Here is a 21,423-nt window from a genome sequence, read left to right on the forward strand (position 1 = left end):
GCTCCATGCTTAACGCATGGAGACCTGGCATCCAGCATTCATTCGTCAACCTCAGAAAGAACATTTACAGGGCATTCGTATCACCATTGACTCAGAAATGAGTGCCATTGAATTAAATGGGGCTGACTCACATGGAAGCTACTGTCTTATTCTCCAGCAGACCTCTCCTGTCTTTGTAAATAAGCTGTAACCATTGTGTGATAATAAGCAAACGGTCTAAAGCTGGTCTTTGACTCACTTGCATGCTACCTGGAAATATGAACTACCTGAAAGAGGCAACCCCCTACCATTATGCAGGGGGGCAATCTCTATAACGTATTTAAAGTAATTGCTAATCCTGCCCCCAAATATTACTCATTTCCAGTATGTCAATGATTTCACTTAGGGCAAGCCCTTCCAAGGCATCTCATGTACATTGTTAAAAACACAGGGTGGTAAACAACACCACACCTGCTCAGAGTAGACCCATTGAAGTTAATAGATATTACCAACTTAGGTTCATTCTGTTATGTATTAAGATTAGTGGCAGTTCTCACTCAGGGCCACCAGTATGTAAATGAAGGATTGAAAACTGTCGCTCCTGATTGGTTAGCTAGTTGTGAGTTGTTACTGTTTCAAGTTACTTAGTATTCTATAAAGCAGCCAGCCAGGTTGCAGTCAGTCTGATTCCAGGAGCAGTTCTAACTGCTGCAATAAAGAGCTGTGAATCCAACAGAGCTGTGTCCTTCGTCCATCTTTCCCACTATTCAACACATTCACTTCAATGGGTCTACTCCGAGTAGGATATAGTTGAATACAACCCATTACAATTTAAACAGTATCTTCACCATTTTTTACAAGAGGATAGAACCTGGATGAGTAGTTGGAGTCGGGTGCTCAAGCTTGAAAAGTTTCCATTCGCTTTCAACCTTTGTTGAAGCTGGTTGCTGTCTGTGAACTGTCTGGGCTCTGCACACGAGCGCTACAGCTTTTAGTTTATTAGCTATCTCCGGCTGATTTTGGGGTATTTCCCCTTTTTCATCAGGGACAATGCCTTCTGAAAGTGTCCATCTAAAATGCTTAAATTGGTCTTCAAGGAGTTCTTCCGGGGCATCGCAGAGTTTTCATTTCATACTTTTATTCATGCCCATCATTAGAAATTATACACCATTGTGCTGCAGTGAAAGAGAGAGCACTTAAAGGAAATGATAGATCTGACTTCTCGTGTGAAAATGGAAGGAGCTTGTCTGCTGCTGGAAAAAAAAATATACGTTCATTCTCAAAAAGACGTGTGTCTCCCCTTCATTTCTCTAAAGGCATGATTTGTCTAGACTTCCTCCACAAGAAATCAAGCTGAAACAACCAGATGAGGGATTTAGAGATATCTTTCAGAGCAAGAGCTGGATAAGATTCCGCATGCCCCATGGGGCTCTGGGATCTTTCTCTAACCCGGAGGGTGGGTGGTTGTGCTGCAACACAGGGCCCTTCCCAGGAGCTAACTGGATTAGCCAGCTGACTTTGTCAGGGGTGCAGGAACTGGGAGTGGACCTGAGAGAGAACCTTCTCACTCTGGTCTACTACTAGAGCATAAACTGAATGCTCCTTTGGGACTGACTTCGGTCAGTATTGATGGGATAGCTCAGTTGGTAGAGCATGAGATTGTAGGTTCAAGCCCCACACGGGGCACAATAATAATAATAATAATAATAATAATAATAATAATAATAATAATAATTTATTTGTACCCCGCCCTTCTGGCTGGGTTTCCCCAGCCACTCTGGGCGGCTTCCAACAAAGATTAAAAATACATCAAAATGTCACACATTGAAAACTTCCCTGAACAGGGCTGCCTTCAGATGTCTTCTAAATGTCAGGTAGTTGTTTATCTCTTTGACATCTGATGGGAGGGCGTTCCACAGGGCGGGTGCCACTACCGAGAAGGCCCTCTGCCTGGTTCCCTGTAGCTTTGCTTCTCGCAGCGAGGGAACTGCCAGAGGGCCCTCGGAACTGGACCTCAGTGTCTGGGCAGAATGATGGGGGTGGAGACGCTCCTTCAGGTATACTGGGCCAAGGCCGTTTAGGGCTTTAAAGGTCAACACCAACACTTTGAATTGTGCTCAGAAGATTCCTGCATTTCAGGAAGTTGGACTAGATGGCCCTCGTGGTTCCTTCCAGCTATACAATTCTATGATTCTAGAATACTGATACTACATGCCAGCATAGAACTCTCAGAAGGGAAAACGGAAGCCCCCCCCCCCCCGACATACACACACACACAAAATGCTGACCAACAAACCTCAAAATTACCAAGCTGATTTCAAATCAAGCCAAAGAGCTTCACCCGTCACTGATGTTTCCCAAAAATATTCACATATTCTAAGTGGGAAGTGCTCAGAAAAGGAAGGGTTTGCTGGTATGCTCTAATATTTTTCTCCAAGGGTCTTTAATTATGTTCAGATGAGACTCCAGACCCATTCGGTTTTCAGCAGCAGCTTCAGGAATAGGATTATTAATAGGCTGTTGGTATTCAGAGCCAACATTAAATCTAGCCAAGTGGTAGCCATTATGCAAATGCATTCCGCCTTTGCTTATCCTGGTCTGATGTGCAAATTGGCTGTTTCTCTGCACTTTTGAAGCTGCATTAATTATTCTAGAATATATACAAACAGCATATCTGATGGATTGCAGCAAAGAGTTATAGGCAGCATTAAGGATCTGAACATTGTGAAAGATTTAAATTCACCTGTGCTCCTCAGACTGTGCAGAATGCAGGGGAGGAAGTGGGCGTGGGAGAAAAGGAAAATTCCCTGAACTGGAGACTCAGAATAATGATCTGCAGCAGAACTGTGAAAATACAAATCCCAGACCATGGAGGAGAGATGCAACATATGGACCATAGCTCAGTAGTAGAGTACATGCTTTGCATGCCCCAGATTCAATGCTCGGCATCTGCAGGTAGAGTTGCCTGAAATCCCATCCTGAACCCCTTGAGGATTGCTGCCAGTTAGTTAAAAAATACTGAGCTGGTTGTATCAAGTTACTACAAGGCAGTTCTCAGCAATCCGATGCCCTCCAGTTGTTTTGGACTACAACTCCCATCAGCCAGGGCAACCGTAGAGTAACAAAGGAAATGGAGCCACTTCCCCTTTCACAATGAAAACAGTTTTCCCCATTCCTTGAGCTCTCTGATTTTCTGTGCATGTGCATTTGTACTCAGTTGCTCCACATCCTGGGTGGTGGTTGTTGTTTTTTGAGAAACTATTCTCCAGTAGCACTGTTTTTTGTTTTTTGTTTTTTTGTGTGTGTTTTTTGCTGATTAGGATCATTTTATTCATTATTTTTTTTTACATTTGTAACCCACCCTAGTTAGGTTGAAGTCAGGTAATACAAAAAGCAACATATTTAAAAATAGATTATATATAATCAAAATATTCCATGTTACAGGGATGGTGGACCTGTGGCCCTTCACATACGATGTTGGACTACAACTCCCATCTTCTCAAACAATTGGCTAGGACTGATGGGGTTGGAAGTACATCTGAAGGGCAATAGATTCCCCACCCATGCTGAAAGAATATCAATCATTTTTTAAGGAACCAGAGAGAAAAGGGGGAACCAATTCATGAACCATGTTACAAACTATTTACAGACTTTTCCATGTCTTCTCTCTAGTTCCTGCCTTAGTAGACTTCAGTAACTACAGGTAGGGCAATTTATATCATTTCTTTGTACAGTTCATTACATTGCACTATATGCCCCCATGACTCCATCAGGACTATACATCTTAGTGTGAAAAGCAGGGGCAGCCAACTTTCTGAGAAATCCCAGCAGGAATGGACAAATATAGCATGGCAACGTCTGACAAGGTCTCAATTAATTAAAGAGAAAGAGAAATTCTGAAGATAATCAGCAGACCTTGATGTCTGTTGCAAAAGGGTGGAAGGCCGCTGACTGACTACAGCAGCTGCAGGACTCTACTAGAGGATTGGAGCCACTCAAACCTGGATTTAGAAGAACGATTTAGCAGGTATGAAAATGCCATCCTCAACTGCAAGGTTCTCAGGCAGTGGCAGTTGCATTTAGGAGGTGATCATAAATCCAGGACGGGACAAATGCGCACAGAGCACACCTGCAAATTCTCCAAGTTCTGTTCACACACTCAGCTAATTTAGCCAATTCGAATCGAGACTCATCATGCTGTTACTCTGGTCACGTTTTGCTTTTTGTATAATAGTGCTAAAATTGTCAAGGTAGCTTAGATTTTCTTCTATCAAATGTGCAAATGGTGGCACATTCCTAGATGTTTCCATAGAAGAAAGAGGTTGAAGCGCATTTCCTGGTGATGTCTGCGAGAGCGATGCAGGCACCGAGGATGTAATTGTGCCATCCACGTTGGAACTAACAGGAGATTTGGCAGAACTCTGGGTGCAAGCAGTTTTCAGCAAATGCCAGATTTCCCGCTGCCTTTTCGCCTGCATCTGCATTACTGAATTGTCAGCCTCTTTGATATTATTCAGAGCCACTTCAATCTTTGGAAGCAAATCACTTACAACTGGGTTTTTTACAAAATTCAGCAGCAGTAAAGAGTACCACTTTGCCTGTTTGGGTGCATCCAGGTGGGAGTTTTGAGGGGTGGTTTATTCATGTCGAGCGTGCATCTCCCCATTCTGTACCTATACAGCCACAACTACATCCCGGAATGCTCCCCTGTCTTTCCAGGTCATTAGCTCTGCAGGTGGTGATACTAATGTTCACAGCAGATATTGTACTGGGGCCTGTAAAAAGTCCAATGTTCACAGCAGATATTGTACTGGGGCCTGTAAAAAGCGATAGCCATATCCACTCTATTTACTTTCTCAGTTCCTGCCGTCTAGTGTGGGACAAGTACTGAGCCAACACTATGATAAGCTGCAAAGCTTTTTGTTTTATTTATTTTTAAAAAAATATTTAATTGACTACACCGTGACTGTAATAAAAGATGAAGCAGAGGATGATTTATCTCTGCAACAGCTTTCACAATGTGGAACTATTGATTGTTGTATGTGAAAGAAATTTTCAATTAAATTTCTCATCCTCTAGCCTTGGCTGCTGATTTAGAAGAAATGGCTTGTCGTTCTGTTGATGAAGCAGCTGTTTTTCAGCCAGCTGGAGCCTGAAGTTGCTGGCAAGAGTTCCCTAAACAGATAATCACAGTTCCATGGCAGAGAGGTAGCATAGTGTGGCTTTCCTCCACATTCACAAAATGGGGCTTTCTCAACACATCCTTCACTCTACAATACTCCACAGCCCCTCATCTGCTCCTGGGGCTCTGGGTGCTTTGTATATGGAAGGGGGGGGGCTCCAATGAATGCAGGAGGAACTTAAGATCCAATTACAGATAGGTAGCCGTGTTGGTCTGCCATAGTCAAAATAAAAAAAATCCTTCCAGTAGCACCTTTAAGACCAACTAAGTTAGTTCTTGGTATGAGCTTTCGTGTGCAAGCACACTTCTTCAGATACACTGAAACAGAAGTTGCCAGATCCTTCTATATAGTGAGAAGGTGGGGAGGGGTATTACTCAGAAGGGTGGTGGGAATGGGAGATTGGCAGATAGCTGGGATGAGCCTGCTGACGACTCTTAACGACTGTAATGGGTCTTACAGGAAAAGGCAAGGGGTGAGAAGGTGAGAAATGGCTTAGTCATGTATAATGGGATAAGAATCCAATGTCTTTGTTCAAACCAGGTTTCTCCATGGTTTTAAGTTTGGTAATGAGTTGCAATTCAGCAGCTTCTCTTTCCAGTCTATTTCTGAAATTCCTTTGTAGTAAAACAGCTACTTTGAGATCTTGTATAGAATGTCCTGGGAGATTAAAGTGTTCTCCTACTGGTTTCTCTGTTTTGTGATTCTTGATGTCAGATTTATGTCCATTTATTCTTTGGCGTAAGGTTTGGCCTGTTTGTCCAATATAGAGAGCTGAAGGACACTGTTGGCATTTGATGCCATACACAATGTTAGATGATGAGCAATTGAATAGTCCCGAGATGGTATGTGTGATGTTGTTGGGGCCAGTAATGGTGTTGTCCGGGTGTATGTGGCAGCAAAGTTGGCATCTGGGTTTATTGCAGGCTCTGGTGCCAGTGTCCCTGTTTCAGTGTATCTGAAGAAGTGTGCTTGCACACGAAAGCTCATACCAAGAACTAACTTAGTTGGTCTTAAAGGTGCTACTGGAAGGATTTTTTTTATTAAGATCCAATGATAGCCTTAGATCAGCACTCCTCCATCAACTTCAGCTCTGAAGAAGAAACAGACCCACTCCCTGGTCCATCCCATGTGAGGCCATGGACCCCAGAATCTTGAGCTCCAAAAAGATGCTTCTGCTGTCAGATTTGGTGGCTTGACCACAGAATCTTAGGGAGATCAAGAGAACCCAGAGGAGAGATCATCACAGCTGGAAACCTTGAAGGATCCAACAACTACAGAAGGCCATGACACTTGAACCAGCAGCTTCCAGGCAATGGCTACCTAGCCTTGCTCTAAAACTCAGCCCGTTGCTTCAGGATCTCACTGAGAAAAGTTGGATGTCTATCTGTAGCAATCTCTGTGATCCTGAGCATTCTCACCTTGAGCTCTCTCCAAGGTGCTGATTTTGACTAGGTTTACCTTTTGGGGCCTGCCTGAGGAACGGAGAGCTACCAACCACTCCTTGCTAAGGCAATCACCCCTCCATGGGCATCTCTGCAGACACATCCAAGTTTAAGAGTTCAAATCTCAGCTTACACTGAACTCACAAATGGGGGATTAGCCAAGCCTATGTCCCTATTCCGAGTAGGTAGTTTGATATTATTGGTCCACAGAGTCATTTAATGATTCCTGGGAAAGTGTTGGCAAAACACTTTGAGCAATCAGCAAATTGCTATAGAAATGCATATGATTTTTGTTGTTTTATCTCATACATACCAACAAAGCTGCAGATGAGCAATTAGAGTCCATGCAGACCAGCAATTTTAGTGCTGTCTACCTAGATTCAGAAATGTCTCTTCCCTTCTTCCAGGTTTTCTCAGGGGAAAGCTGATTCAGGCATAAACTTCTTTTGCAGTTCTTCTAAAGTTCTATTGTCAAGCAGAAGGGCAGGATCAGAAAAGGAGAAAAGAAATCCCACACAAAAATTGTTAACCAGCACAGCAAAAAAAAAAAGATGTTACCTAGTGGCAGATCTGCATTACAAGCATATATTGGTATTATACAAGTTTAGCTGCTTGGGATTAACCCCCCCCCCCAATTGGGAACTGTAGTTTTGCAAGAGTGCTGAAGAATTCCTTATCAGATATTCCTACCCTCTCAGAATTATAGTTCCTCAGATTTCCTAGGGAGATGAAATTATTGTTAAACAAATTTAAGTCTGTGGTACACAGATATACTATATCAGGCATCCTCAAACTCGGCCCTCCAGATGTTTTGGGACTACAATTCCCATCATTCCTGACCACTGGTCCTGTTAGCTAGGGATGATGGGAGTTGTAGTCCCAAAACATCTGGAGGGCCAAGTTTGGGGGTGCCTGTAGCTGCTACGTCTTTCCCAGCCCTCTTGCCACTTCAGCTGTTAAGTGTTTACAGGGCAGAAGCAGGAATGACCCAGCTGCAATTTGATACCAGCAGCACTGCTAACCTGGCAGTCTGTCAATATGTGTAGGATCAGCCACAATCCTCATGCCCAGTATTCAGGAACCTAATTTTAGCTTTGTTGATTTTATACCAATGATTCCTACTCAAAGCCATATTTTTTATGGCTTAACCACAAGTCACACTTAAAGTAGTACTGTTGGCTTGTAAAGTAGGCTGTTTGTTCTCAGAATAACCTTTCAGTACTTCTAATGCCACTGAGGTCTTAGAATTTCCCTGCAAGTGTATTTGTACACAGTCATGCTGCTTCATGGTTTTTGTAGTCTTAAGAGTGCAAACAGCCATTACCATGCATATGTATTTTGCTCACTAGCAATTAGATAGTTAATAAACGGGTTTGAAATTAAGTTCCAACTGAGAGAGGAGATACTGTGGTTAAACAATTTAGGGGCCTTTCAAAGAGCAGGATTCTTGCATAGAAACAGGCTTTCCACTTACAAATGTTTCTTGAAATGTTACCACATTTCAAAAGCAGCACACGATACTCAAAATAGCGTGAGAGAGAAAGCCTCTCATTTGGGACATTTGGTTCACACCTAAGTCTTTTTAATGCCAGCCCAAATGGAGGGGGCAATTTAAACTCATGTCAATGAAAATTAACACAAATAACAAAAGTTTAAATCCAACCCAAAGCTGAATGATCCTTCACAACCTCATATTTTACTATCAAATCTTGAAATCCAAATCTCAAATTTCAGTATTTAAAGATTGTTACATACTGGTATGAAAATTGAGCATTTGAATATGACTTGTTCGCCATTGCAGGATGTATCTGCATAGAGGCAGCATAGCTTTGTGACTGGAGTTACAAATCAACTAATAATAATAATAATAATAATAATAATAATAATAATAATAATAATTTATTATTTATACCCCGTGCATCTGGCTGAGTTTCCCCAGCCACTCTGGGCGGCTTCCAATCGAGTGTTAAAAACAATGCAGCATTAAATATTAAAAACTTCCCTAAACAGGGCTGCCTTCAGATGTCTTTTAAAGATAAGATAGCTGCTTATTTCCTTCACATCTGAAGGGAGGGTGGGTGCCACTACCAAGAAGGCCCTCAGTCTGGTTCCCTGTAACCTCACATCTCGCAATGAGGGAACCGCCAGAAGGCCCTCGGTGCTGGATCTCAGTGTCCAAAGGGATGTTTTTGGCATTATTATTATGATCATCATTATCATTATCATTTTCTCTGGATCCTGATTCTGAAAAAGTTCTTCCATTTCTCTCCCTCTCCTGCTGCCCCTTGAATTTTCTGTAAGGCATTAATGATGCCCAAGCAAATAGATGCTGCTTTTTTTTTGTCCTCGTACAAGATCTTAAAAAGCAACTATGAAAACCAGCCAAATCCCATCATCTTCCACATCTTAGTTGTTTAAGCCATCAAGCCACAGACCGAAAAGGAGCCACCTACAGCCACCTACCACCATTTGGCCAAGCTGCAAAGTACGATAAAAATAGCACAGCAAACTTCAGTAATAAGAGATGCATGTAGCAGCAGGTGGGCTGGGGACTTGTTTTGCCCTCAGCATCTTTGGCAGGGCTCTTGAAAATTAAACTGAAACATGAGCTACGACACGATGTAGTAGTAAATACTAACCAGGAATAAACAATCCTGCAGCCTGCAGGAAAGTTTGACAGTTTTCTTGCAAAAGATGTTCCTTGCTGCAAAAGATGTCCATAGCAGAATGACTCTCTCTCATTTATTTCTTTAGTTATTCATTAAATTTATATTCCACCCTCCCTCCCAACAGAGCCCATGGTGGCAAACAAAGTGAGAAAACAATAAAACCGTATGAAAAGCATTTCTAATACAGATGAAGACCGAGGAAAACCTCAGCTTAAAAGACCTGCTGGAAAAGAAAGGTTTTCAATAAGAGCCAAAAAGACATCAGAATACAAAAAGGCAGGTTATAAACGTAATCATAAATCAACAACTCCTTAAAATCACTTGGGCTGTAATCCTATGCACACTTACCTATTGAACTCAGCAGGACTTGCTACTGAGTAGACGTGTGTGTAGCTCTGATCAATGACACACCACTAGCAGCTTCCTAAGAACATTATAGAATACATTTCCACCAGTTCCTATGGATCAGGGCAAGGGGGATGGTTATCCTATCTTATGCACAGCATAGTAGCCTAATGAGAACATTTTAAAAAAACTTCCCTATACTGGGCTGCCTTCAGATGTCTTCTAAAAGTTGTATAGTCACTTATCTCCCTGGTTTGAGGGGTTGCATAACTCCATACCCTCCACCATTTCTCCACTGAAAATAAGGACGTCTTAAAGAAAAGCAGTACATTCCAGGATCAAATAAGAAATAGGGACATCTGCTGTAAATTCAAGTCTGTCCCTGGAAAACAAGGACACTGGGAGGGTCTGCTGATTAAAAATTTAAACTGAAACTTTCCAGGTCCAAATCTTGCCCTATTATTTGTTTTATTTATTTGTTTTCATCATTTTTATACTGCCTCAATGTCATCCACCACCCAGACGGTCTCCCCCCCCCCCAAAAGAAACAGGGGGAAAAACTATTCAGGTATGTTATATTAATAACAAGTCTCTCTGGGATTATGGAGGTCATTTGGCCACACCAATTTTGAGATGCAACTCCCCAGAGGGTTGACCATGGGTCAATGTGTGTCTCTTGGCCTGAAAACGGTTACCCACCCCTTATATTAGGGGGACCAGATGCTGAGGTTTTCACTTTGAACCATATCAATACCCAAAACACAGAGCAAAATACAGATCTCAAAACAGCATCTGGCTGCTTCTCTTAAAAAATAAAATAAATAAACAAACCGCACCTGCTCTGGCTGCATCATTATACACCAGATTTGTTTTAATGCCTGCTAAATTATGTAAAATGAAGCCAATTAAGATGTACAGTAGGAAAGATCTAGTTTGAATATCGTTACGTCCAGAGTAGCTGGTGTGAGAGAGGCTTGGAAACTGGGAAAGATTAATTGGAATATATATATTTTCTTTTTTTATTTGCTGAAGCCATGGGGGGCGGCATGCATGCAGTAAAGTATAAAGAGCAGATAAGTACCAATGTATAAAGAGGGGTTGAGTCAAACACATTCTAGTGGTTTTATTGGGTCTTAGGCCCCATCTGCATTATATTAAAGCAGGATCATACCACTTTAATCAGTCATAGCGCTACCCAAAGAACACTGAGGGCTGTAGTTTGTTACGGATGCTGAGTACTGTTGGGAAACCCTCATAGAGCCACAATTCCTAAAGTTCCCTGGGAGGAAGGATTGATTGTTAAACAACTGGAAATTGTAGCTCTCTGAAGGCAATAGGGGTCTCCTAACAATTCTTGACAAACTGCAGTTCTCAGGATTCTTTGGGTAGTATTCTATGGCAGCTTACAAGTTGTATGACAATGCTTTAAATATATAGTGTTGATAGGGCCTTACATATCTAGAGATGGAACAAACCTATCCTCCTTGGGGTGAGCCAAGCTGGGTGGGGGTGTCAATAGCCCTTATCACAATTACATTCCCCAGGGCTGCTGACTGGCGGGTCACATGGCAAAAGCACCAGGCACTTCCCAGCCTTCTTTCCTTCCTGCTTGCTGCTTGAATGGCAGCAGTGGTCAGGTGTGTAAGAGGGAGGCAGGGACATCCTGAGTTGGAAGAAAGAGCTTGGGGTTGAATAGATAAAGGAGGTTGTGTATTGCATATGTGTGGCGGAAGACAGAATGCTTCTCCAGCTCACAGGAAATCCAGCCCGTAAAATAATGATGACAGCTTACATCAACCTGGTACCCTCCAGGTGTTTTCGACTACAACTCCCATCAGCCCCAGGATGGTGTACTGGCTGGGGATGATCTTGAGGGCACCAGGTTGGCAACGGTTAAATTATGAGGTCATCATGCTTGGATCATATCTGAGGCTGCATTACAAGCTTCCAAGGTTCATATTTCTGAGGTACTTTTCTTCGGTGACTTCACTAGGAAATACATGTTTCAGTGACACCCGTACTCATGATTAACTCTGGCTTAAAGGTAAAGGTAAAGGACCCCTGACAGTTAAGTCCAGTCACAGACGACTCTGGGGTTGCGGCACTCATCTCGCTTTACTGGCCGAGGGAGCCGACATTTGTCCACAGACAGTTTTTCCGGGTCATGTGGCCAGCATGACTAAGCCGCTTCTGGCGAAACCAGAGCAGCACATGAAAATGCCATTTACCTTCCAGCCGGAGTGGTACCTATTTATCTACTTGCACTTTGATGTGCTTTCGAACTGCTAGGTTGGCAGGAGCAGGGACCGAGCAACGGGAGCTCACCCCGTCACAGGAATTTGAACCGCCAACCTTCTGATCAGCAAGCCCTAGGCTCAGTGGTTTAGACCACAGCACCACCCGCGTCCCTACTCTGACTTAGTTGGGGCCAAATATCATTTTTCACCATTGCTTTACTTTAAGTATAGGCCTGATGAATTCATATATAGTACTGTAAACATCTCATTGTAACATTGTGTTGACTAATTGTCCCCTCCTAATACAAAGTGGAAATGGCATCCCCCATGGGCTGTAACTTTGGACCAAGATGTTCAAGCTAGCTTCTCTCTTCAAATCCACAATTTACTGCCCTTGGACAGTCTGTGAAAGGTTGGTTCTCCAGAGATTTCTTGGCATCCCACACCATTCCCATATAGTCCTATGCAGTATATCAATATACTGGATGCTCTGGGTCTTTTCTGATTTACAGTTTATTATCTAGAACAGGCTGATGGATGTGTGGGGAATTCGGGAGAATATTGTCCCCCCACCCCATTTAGTCCTCTACAGTCAGCTTGGTGGTTTTGGAATGCTTAGAACTTGGCATTCTGGGCTGGGTTTATTTTTCCCTTCATGGGGCAGTGGATTGTTGGGACATTTGGACCAGGTTAATTCCGTCATGTTCTGCATAGAACTTTGCAATCGGGTTTTCCCAGAGGTTGTTAAAAACAACATTGTGGTTTGCTGCCTGATTACTATGAATGAATAGATCACCATGATTTGGTTAAGGCTTAGAGAGCGATGTGAGCTTCAAGTCTTGACAAAAGAACAACGATCTGTTACTTATCAGCTGTGGATGATCTAGGAATGAACAGAGGTGTCTTCCAAATTCACGCCCAATCAGCTACTCCCTCCAGGGCCGGCCCAAGACATTTTGGCATCTGAAGCAGACCCCAAAATGGCGCTCCCCTCCCTACTGCAAAAGAAGGGGTGAGGGAAGATCTGCATCCAGAACGAAGGTGGAAGAAAAATTGACATTGGGATTTGCTGCCTCTGTGGATCCTGCCACCTGAGGCAGTCATCTCAACTGACCTCATGCATGGGCCAGCCCTGCTCCCCTCTAATGCCCACCCTCTTCCTCTCCCTCTTTCAAGGATCAACTGTATAAATTTCCTACCCACCTTCCTAGGCTCCCTTCAACTCCCCACTCTCCCTTACCTTAACATTTCCTGCTCACAGTAACTTACTTTCTTCCCTCTCCTTCCTTACTGAACACAATCCCCAAACAGTGCATTGCATTACTCATTGCAGCGCATAGTTCATTTGCCCGGGATTTTTAAGATGTTGAGATTTATACAGTTTAATCTAGGACTTAGGTTTTCATCTTTGCTACTGCGATTTTATATTATTTTATGTTTTTAATTTTGCTAGCCACTCCTCAAGATTTCTTTTCTACCCAAAGAGCTGAACAGAAATTTGTTAAGCAAATAAAATAACAATGGTTGATACGGGGCATATAGTAATGAAGCATTTTGTTGCATGCTGCTTATTCCTAAAATATTGATCTTAAATGCTTTTATTGCAGCTCCGTGTTTCCTACCCTGAAATGTTCAGTTATTGTTCAGACAGGATCTCTCCCAAGAAGAGAAAACAAGGACCCAGAATTGAGGGGTGTTGAATTCCCAGGGGTGTCTAATGCCCATGGGGTAGAAAGCAGGGAATAAGCAATGGTCATTGGAGCTAGAGCCAATGTAAGGCACAGCCAACTAGTTTTAGTTTTGTCCTCAACCTACTCCATGCTGAGATCTGCAAGGGGAACTGTAAGACTAAGGAGAAGGAATGCTACCCCTTGGACTAGGTGCAAGTAAGAAAGCAGACTAGACAAAGCTGCCTGCGGTTTGTTGGGCAGCGCCCCAATGGACTATTCTCCACTCTGCATTGCTTTCAGACGAGACGACTTCTGCCTTCTCATACAGATAATATTAAGTATGAGGTTTTTTGGAGGGAAGGCTGTATGCCTGAGCCCCCTTCTAATCCCTGGATCAGGAGGGTTTGGTGTCAACATTTGGCCTTCATTTCATTACCTTTGTGTGTAATGTGGTTCCTCTCATAACCATCAGGAGTACACAAGGTAGGCTGTGTGCCACGCTGAACCGATCCACCTACTGTGGAGATATATATAGACTACTGCTGGTAACTTTATAGTTCTGCTTTCATTGGTCCAATAGCTGTGGCCATCTTTTGTTACAGCTCATAAAGTCACTAAGTGCTCATCCACACTTTCGCCTGACCCATATTTTGATCGTATCATGTTCCTATTAATTCCCCAAGAGCTCCCAGAGCTTTTCTTGTTGTTCCGTGGCTGAGCCTTGGAAAGATCAAATCTTACCTGCTAAATTGAAGCTTGTTTAAGCAAAATATCTCTTCAGATTTTCCGTCCGTCTGATAAGATCTGATTCAGTGGAACTTCCAAAAAGCAACGCAACTTCAGTCACCCAACAGTAATATAGGGATAATGCTGATCTAGCCGACAAGATTGTTGTAAGGATTACAAGTTAAAAATAATTCACAGCTAAGGCTATAGCTCAATTTTAAAAAATGTGAATCATGTGAGGTAGAGTTGATTGATAGATATTGTGGTTGAATTTGCATCTGTTTCTGAAGTAAGAAGTATGCTTCGTTTGTTTTTAAATGAGAAGGTATCATCACAGGCATTTTCTTAGAAGAGATATTCTAGTCTTTCCTGTATGTATGAGAAAGAAAATGGAGGTACCCTTTTTAAGATGGTGGCTGCCAGTTGAAGCTTTTAGAAGCACTTCTGTTAATATTACTTTATTTTTAAAAATCTGCCTTTTAACCCATTTTAAATCAATAAATCTAATGAATTAGAATAGTTAAACATTGTAGTGTATTTGTCTCTCTCTCTGTGTGTGTGTGTGTGTGTGTGTGTTATTACTCACAGGATTAGCTCTTTCCAGAGGAAGGAGGTAGATAGCTTATTAGAAAGCATATAATCTGCATATATGAAGTGCTAGGGGGGTGGTTTATTGGATTGTGTTTTTATTTTGATCATATATTTTCTGGTTTCATATTTGATTTTGTTCTGTGACCTCCGGGTACAGGGCAATATATAAATTCAAATAATAATAATAATAGATCCAAACCTTTTTGTTGTTTAGTCATTTAGTCGTGTCCGACTCTTCGTGACCCCATGGACCAGAGCACGCCCAGCACTCCTGTCTTCCACTGCTTCCCGCAGTTGGGTCAAACTCATGTTGGTAGCTTCGAGAACACTATCCAACCATCTCATCCTCTGTCGTCCCCTTCTCCTTGTGCCCTCAATCTTTCCCAACATCAGGGTCTTTTCCAGGAAGTCTTCTCTTCTCATGAGGTGGCCAAAGTATTGGAGCCTCAGCTTCACGATCTGTCCTTCCAGTGAGCACTCAGGGCTGATTTCCTTAAGAATGGATAGGTTTGATCTTCTTGCAGTCCATGGGACTCTCAAGAGTCTCCTCCAGCACCATCATTCAAAAGCATCAATTCTTCGGCAATCAACCTTCTTTATGGTCCAGCTCTCACTTCCATAAATCACTATTGGGAAAACCATAGCTTCAATTATACGGACCTTTGTTGGCAAGATGATGTCTCTGCTTTTTAAGATGCTATCTAGGTTTGTCATTGCTTTTCTCCCAAAAAGCAGGAGTCTTTTAATTTCGTGACTGCTGTCACCATCTGCAGTGATCATGGAGCCCAAGAAAGTAAAATCTCTCACTGCCTCCATTTCTTCCCCTTCTGTTTGCCAGGAGGTGATGGGACTAGTGGCCATGATCTTAGTTTTTTGATGTTGAGCTTCAGGCCATATTTTGCGCTCTCCTCTTTCACCCTCATTAAGAGGTTCTTTCATTCCTCCTCACTTTCTGCCATCAAAGTTATGTCATCTGCATATCTGAGGTTGTTGATATTTCTTCCGGCAATCTTTATTCCGGTTTGGGATTCATCCAGTCCAGCCTTTCGCATAATGAATTCTGCATATAAGTTTAATAAGCAGGGAGACAATATACAACCTTGTCGTACGCCTTTCCCAATTTTGAACCAATCAGTTTTTCCATATCCAGTTTTAACAGTAGCTTCTTGTCCCACATAGAGATTTCTCAGGAGACAAATGAGGTGATCAGGCACTCGCATTTCTTTAAGAACTTGCCATAGTTTGCTGTGGTCGACAGTCAAAGGCTTTTGCGTAGACAATGAAGCAGAAGTAGATGTTTTTCTGGAACTCTCTAGCTTTCTCCATAATCCAGTGCATGTTTGCAATTTGGTCTCTGGTTCCTCTGCCCCTTTGAAATCCAGCTTGCACTTCTGGGAGTTCTTGGTCCACATACTGCTTAAGCCTGCTTTGTAGAATTTTAAGCATAACTTTGCTGGCGTGTGAAATGAGTGCAATTGTGCAGTAGTTGGAGCATTCTTTGGCACTGCCCTTTTTTGGGATTGGGATGTACACTGATCTTCTCCAATCCTCTGACCACTGCTGAGTTTTCCAAACTTGCTGGCATATTGAGTGTAGTACCTTAACAGCATCATCTTTTAAAATTTTAAATAGTTCAGCTGGAATATCATCACTTCCACTGGCCTTGTTATTAGCAATGCTTTCTAAGGCCCATTTGACTTTACTCTCCAGGATGTCTGGCTCAAGGTCAGCAACCACACTGCCTGGGGTGTACGAGACATCCATATATTTATGGTATAATTCCTCTGTGTATTCTTGCCACCTCTTCTTGATGTCTTCTGCTTCTGTTAGGTCCTTACCACGTTTGTCCTTTATTATGGTAATCTTTGCATGAAATGTTCCTTTCATATCTCCAATTTTCTTGAACAGATCTCTGGTTTTCCCCATTCTATTGTTTTCCTCTATTTCTTTGCATTGCTCGTTTAAGAAGGCCCTCTTGTCTCTCCTTGCTGTTCTTTGGAAATCTGCATTCAATTTCCTGTATCTTTCACTATCTCCCTCTCATTTTGCTTGCCTTCTCTCCCCCACTATTTGTAAGGCCTCGTTGGACAGCCACTTTGCTTTCTTGCATTTCCTTTTCATTGGGATGGTTTTTGTTGCTGCCTCCTGCATAATGTTACGAGCCTCCATCCATAGTTCTTCAGGCACTCTGTCCACCAAATCTAAATCTTTAAAACTGTACCTCACTTCCACTGTGTATTCATAAGGGATTTGATTTAGATTGCATCTTACTGGCCCAGTGGTTTTCCCTACTTTCTTCAAGCTTGAATTTTACTTTACTTTAAGCTTGAATTTTGCTATAAGAATTTTACTTTGCTTTAAGTTTGAATTTTGCTATAAGAAGCTGATGATCTGAGCCACAGTCAGCTCCAGGTCTTGTTTTTGCTGGCTGTATAGAGCTTCTTCATCTTTGGCTGCAGAGAATATAATCAATCTGATTTCGATACTGCCCATCTGGTGATGTCCATGTGTAGTCGTCTTTTGTGTTGTTGGAAAAGAGTGTTCGTGATGACCAGCTTGTTCTCTTGACAGAACTCTATTAGCCTTTGCCCTGCTTTGTTTTGAACTCCAAGGCCAAACTTGCCAGTTGTTCCTTTTATCTCCTGATTCCCTACTTTAGCATTCCAATCCCCTATGATGAGAAGAACATCCTTCTTTGGTGTCATTTCTAGAAGGTGTTGTAAGTCTTCATAGAACTGGTCAATTTCAGTTTCTTCAGCACCGTAGTTGTTGCACAAACTTGGATTACTGTGATGTTAAAAGGTTTGCCTTGGATTCGTATCGAGGTCATTCTATCATTTTTGAGATTGCATCCCAGTACAGCTTTTGCCATTCCAAACGTTACTTTTATCTAAAGGAGAGGTGGGGAACCTGTGGCCTTGCACATGTTGTTGGACCATTGACACCGGCCAGAATGGCCAATGGGTAGGGATGCTGGGCATTGAAGTCTAGCAACATCTGGAAGACAGCAGGTTCCCCACTGCCGACAAGGATCTCAGCAGACAGGATTTGTAAAGGTCTCCATCTGAAGTCCTGATGCAAAATTGTCATTCAGCCTAGAGATTGCCACTGGGATCTCCAGGAGTGTCATTTCACACATTCATTGTAAACCTGAACATTTTAAAGGTGGATGCCATAGATGTTTGCAAAGGCACTTGTAATATGAGAAACCTCTCTTAGCTACCACTGATGTTAATTTAATAATAATAATAATTTTTATTTATACCCCGCCCTCCCCGGCCAGAACCTGGCTCAGGGCGGCTAACAGCAATAGAATTACAATAAAACATAAAAGAAAAAGAAAAAAACAGTTAATTAAAATACAGGTTAAAATACTTTAAAATACAGCCTCATTTTAGTAGTAGCCCATAAATCAAAACCATAAGGGGAGGGAAACATAAGGGTCAGACTGTATCCAAACCCAAGGCCAGGTGGAACAGCTCCGTCTTGCAGACCCTGTGGAAAAATGTCAAATCCCGCAGGGCCTTGGTCTCTTGTGACAGAGTGTTCCACCAAGTCGGGGCCAGTACCGAAAAGGCCCTGGCCCTAGTTGAGACCAATCTAACCACCTTGCAGCTTGGGACCTCCAAAGTGTTGTTATTTATGGACCTTAAGGTCCTCTGCAGGGCATACCGTACCCATGGCCTTGGTGTACATGGCACCTGACAGCATTAAAGTGGAAGTGCAACTACTTGCATGAATGAACAAGTCCTCTATTTAAATTCTCCAGGATCCAAAGAATCACTTTAGCTTTAGCAACAAGGGCTTTGGGTTTAGGTTTCTATCCTTTGAACAGCTAGCTACTTGCATCACTCTCTTACACACACAAGGTTGGAAATGATGTATGTCTCTATATCTTCCATGCCCATAATTATACTCCTGTTCTATGAAAGACCTCGTGCATTTTCTTGGAAACCCATTGGGCTGAGTCCTAGAATGAAGGAAGTTACTGTTTGTTCTTGCTAGTCCATTGGGCTTGGGACATGCTGTGCCAGTCTTCTTCCGAACGGTGCCAAGATGAGTCCGTTGAAGGTCACTGCAGCCTGCAGCCCCAACTGACGAAGATTGGATATCCCTGTTTGTAAAAATAGAGGTGTTATCCAAAATCGTCTTGGCTTGTGCCCAAGCTTGGCAATTACACGTATTCTTCTCTCAACTTAAAATCACCTTACGCCCGTCCAGTGGGATTGCATTCTTTCCCACTTCCCCTCCCACAAACCGAGTGTGCCGTGTGCGGCTGCCAGTTGCTAAACAACTGCCATGTTTGGCAGACCCGCGAAACGAGATCCCAAGTCTTGTTGGAGCAGAAGGGCAAGTCTGAGGAGGACAAGGAGCCTATTGATTGAAAACAGAGGCAACAGGCAGTGTGCAACTCCTGTAGCGTTTAAAATTTTAAAAATTAAAAAATTAGTTTGCATTTTGCAGACTCCAGTTAGGACAGGTGAATGAATAAAGAGTCACCCACAGCACACAACAAGTCCTAAGTAATGGTGCCACTGTTGTTCTTTTTCACATCCAGATTTTGCAGCCACAGTGGATGCAATAGTGTCTTTAGCTCACAGTATTGTTTTTCGACCCCATCTGTACATTTAAAGCAGTATTTTGTCACTATTCCCCACCTCAGCTATAAATTTCCTGACATTCTATTGATTCATCTCACAGCCAGCCTGATGTAAGCAGAATGGAGGAAAGCCAGAGAACCCAACAGGCTTCTTTCCAAGATTGTAAACTGCAGAAACACCAGGAGAGGCTGAAAAAGAATATGGTGAGTGTGGGACAGGTGATATAATGGACATCTGTGACTCACAAATATTTCCCAAGGAGAAAGTCCCCCAAAGTGGGAAGCTATCCTGCACTTCCCTCTCCCTCCTCCTGCCAACCTCCGGCATCTATACTATTCTGGATTGCATTAGGAAGGAGTGGAAAGGTTAAATGTCATTCATTCTACACACAGCTGACTAGAGCTCAAGCATTTATTTATAGGAACTTGGATCCCAGGGGGGCAAAGGAAATGGAGAGAAGCACCTCATGCAAACACTGTATATCATGTTTACTGGGCAACAGCAGGAACAGCACTAAAAAGGCCTTCATGTGAATCTGATAAGTGAGAAGCATCTCGTTCTGAGCATTTGGTAGATTGAGTATGAAATTGAGACGGGACACCTCTTTCCTGCTAGCTGGTTCGAGGCATTATTATTTTTTCTATGTACAGTAACCAATGCTAACAGCAAAAAACTTTATCGGCCAATCCAAGCCATGTGGCCAGGAGAGATTTTTGGAGACTTGGAGGTGGTGCTACAGAGCTTTGAGTTTGCCCACTGCATGTGTGCTGATTTTTGTATCTGTGCTCCTGTCGAATCAATCTTGCAGATTCTTATTTTTGAAAACCACACAGATACTCTGAAAGCTCTAAGAAACCCTCACTGTTGCTCTACATTTTGGTAGGACTGTTATGCACACCTGTTGGTCAGTATGATGAAGTAGGTCAGTCTCCAACTTTCCACAAAGTTCCTAGGGAATTTTTAGAACAAATTTTAAGCATTTCTCTTGCATTAGTTTTTGCTTTAAAGGTCAAAGGATGAGCGCATATCCACATTATCTCATGTGAGTTGCCTCATATCCATTTAATTTCCATGTGAACTAAGTCTTCAGGTTTAATGTCACCAGCAATTTGCGGGACTGCTCCTATATTGAGATCAGGCAGACACCTACAGTTCTGGCATTTCGTCACCTGCTGAAAATGTTTTCATTAAGCCAAGCTTTTAGAAAATCAGGCATTGTATACATAACTGGGTTAAAAAGCAGAAAAAGCAGTTATTTTTCTCAAGACACATCAAAGCTGTTGTGGGGGGAGGCATAAAAAACACAGTATTTCATAACAAATGACAGAATAGATACATGCTAGGTACGAGTTGTGGCTAATGTTGTGGGAACACATTGAATGCATATTAAACAGGAGTGTGTATGCGGCCGTAATTTGATTCCGCACTGGCCATTTGTTCTGTATTTTATTATTGTATAATTTTATGACGCTTTACTGATTTTATTGTACACTGCCATGGTTTTTTAAAGAAAATGTTTATATTATAAATAAATAAAATATGAACCCATGTAATCTGTTTGTTTCAAAAGGGGTGCGGGAAAGAGTTCACTTTTGAACAGGGATGGGAAACTTGTGGGCATCCAAACACTGGGCTACAATTCCAATCATCGCTGACTGTTGGTCTCCAACAACAGCTGGAGGACCACAGACTACTTGGATGGGGGATCATATGGCCCTTCAGCCACAGACAGACCCCAAGAACCTTGCAGTCTGGTTTCCCTCAGTATCACTACTACATTTCCTTGTATGGGAATAGTAGGAACTCCTGGACTGAGGAAAACACGAACAGGGTTTTGCAGTTGAATTTCCTCTATGTATATTTGTATAGCTACAAAGCCACTGATTCCGGAACAGGGCTTGTGCAATGGGGATAAGGAAGGGTAGTCTGAGAACGTGGATAATATGTATGTTTGTTCAGTCCCACTAAATTCAACGGAGC

General features: G+C 42.5%; 2 long non-coding RNA genes across 8 annotated transcripts in view; one reads left to right on the forward strand and one right to left on the reverse strand.

Annotated features, from left to right (window-relative positions):
* Positions 1-21,423, reverse strand: part of LOC308485078 — an 84,591-nt gene that overhangs the window by 46,007 nt on the left and 17,161 nt on the right. For 3 of the 7 annotated variants that reach the window (XR_013990313.1, XR_013990315.1, XR_013990316.1), the window contains exons 1-2: positions 15,042-19,513; positions 14,267-14,400 (exon numbers count right to left, since the gene is read on the reverse strand). This is a non-coding gene — a long non-coding RNA (uncharacterized lncRNA). Of the gene's footprint in view, positions 1-6,240; positions 7,070-9,243; positions 9,309-14,266; positions 14,401-15,041; positions 19,514-21,423 lie in introns of those variants that run through there. The other 4 variants (XR_013990318.1, XR_013990319.1, XR_013990314.1 and 1 more) reach the window with 4 other exon arrangements.
* Positions 14,278-20,919, forward strand: LOC308485083. The gene is made up of 3 exons (XR_013990330.1): positions 14,278-14,418; positions 19,544-19,646; positions 19,865-20,919. It is a non-coding gene; the product is annotated as an uncharacterized lncRNA (long non-coding RNA).

The sequence above is a fragment of the Podarcis pityusensis genome (genome assembly GCF_964106645.2).
Source record: "Podarcis pityusensis genome assembly, chromosome: 9".
Lineage (NCBI taxonomy): Eukaryota > Metazoa > Chordata > Lepidosauria > Squamata > Lacertidae > Podarcis > Podarcis pityusensis.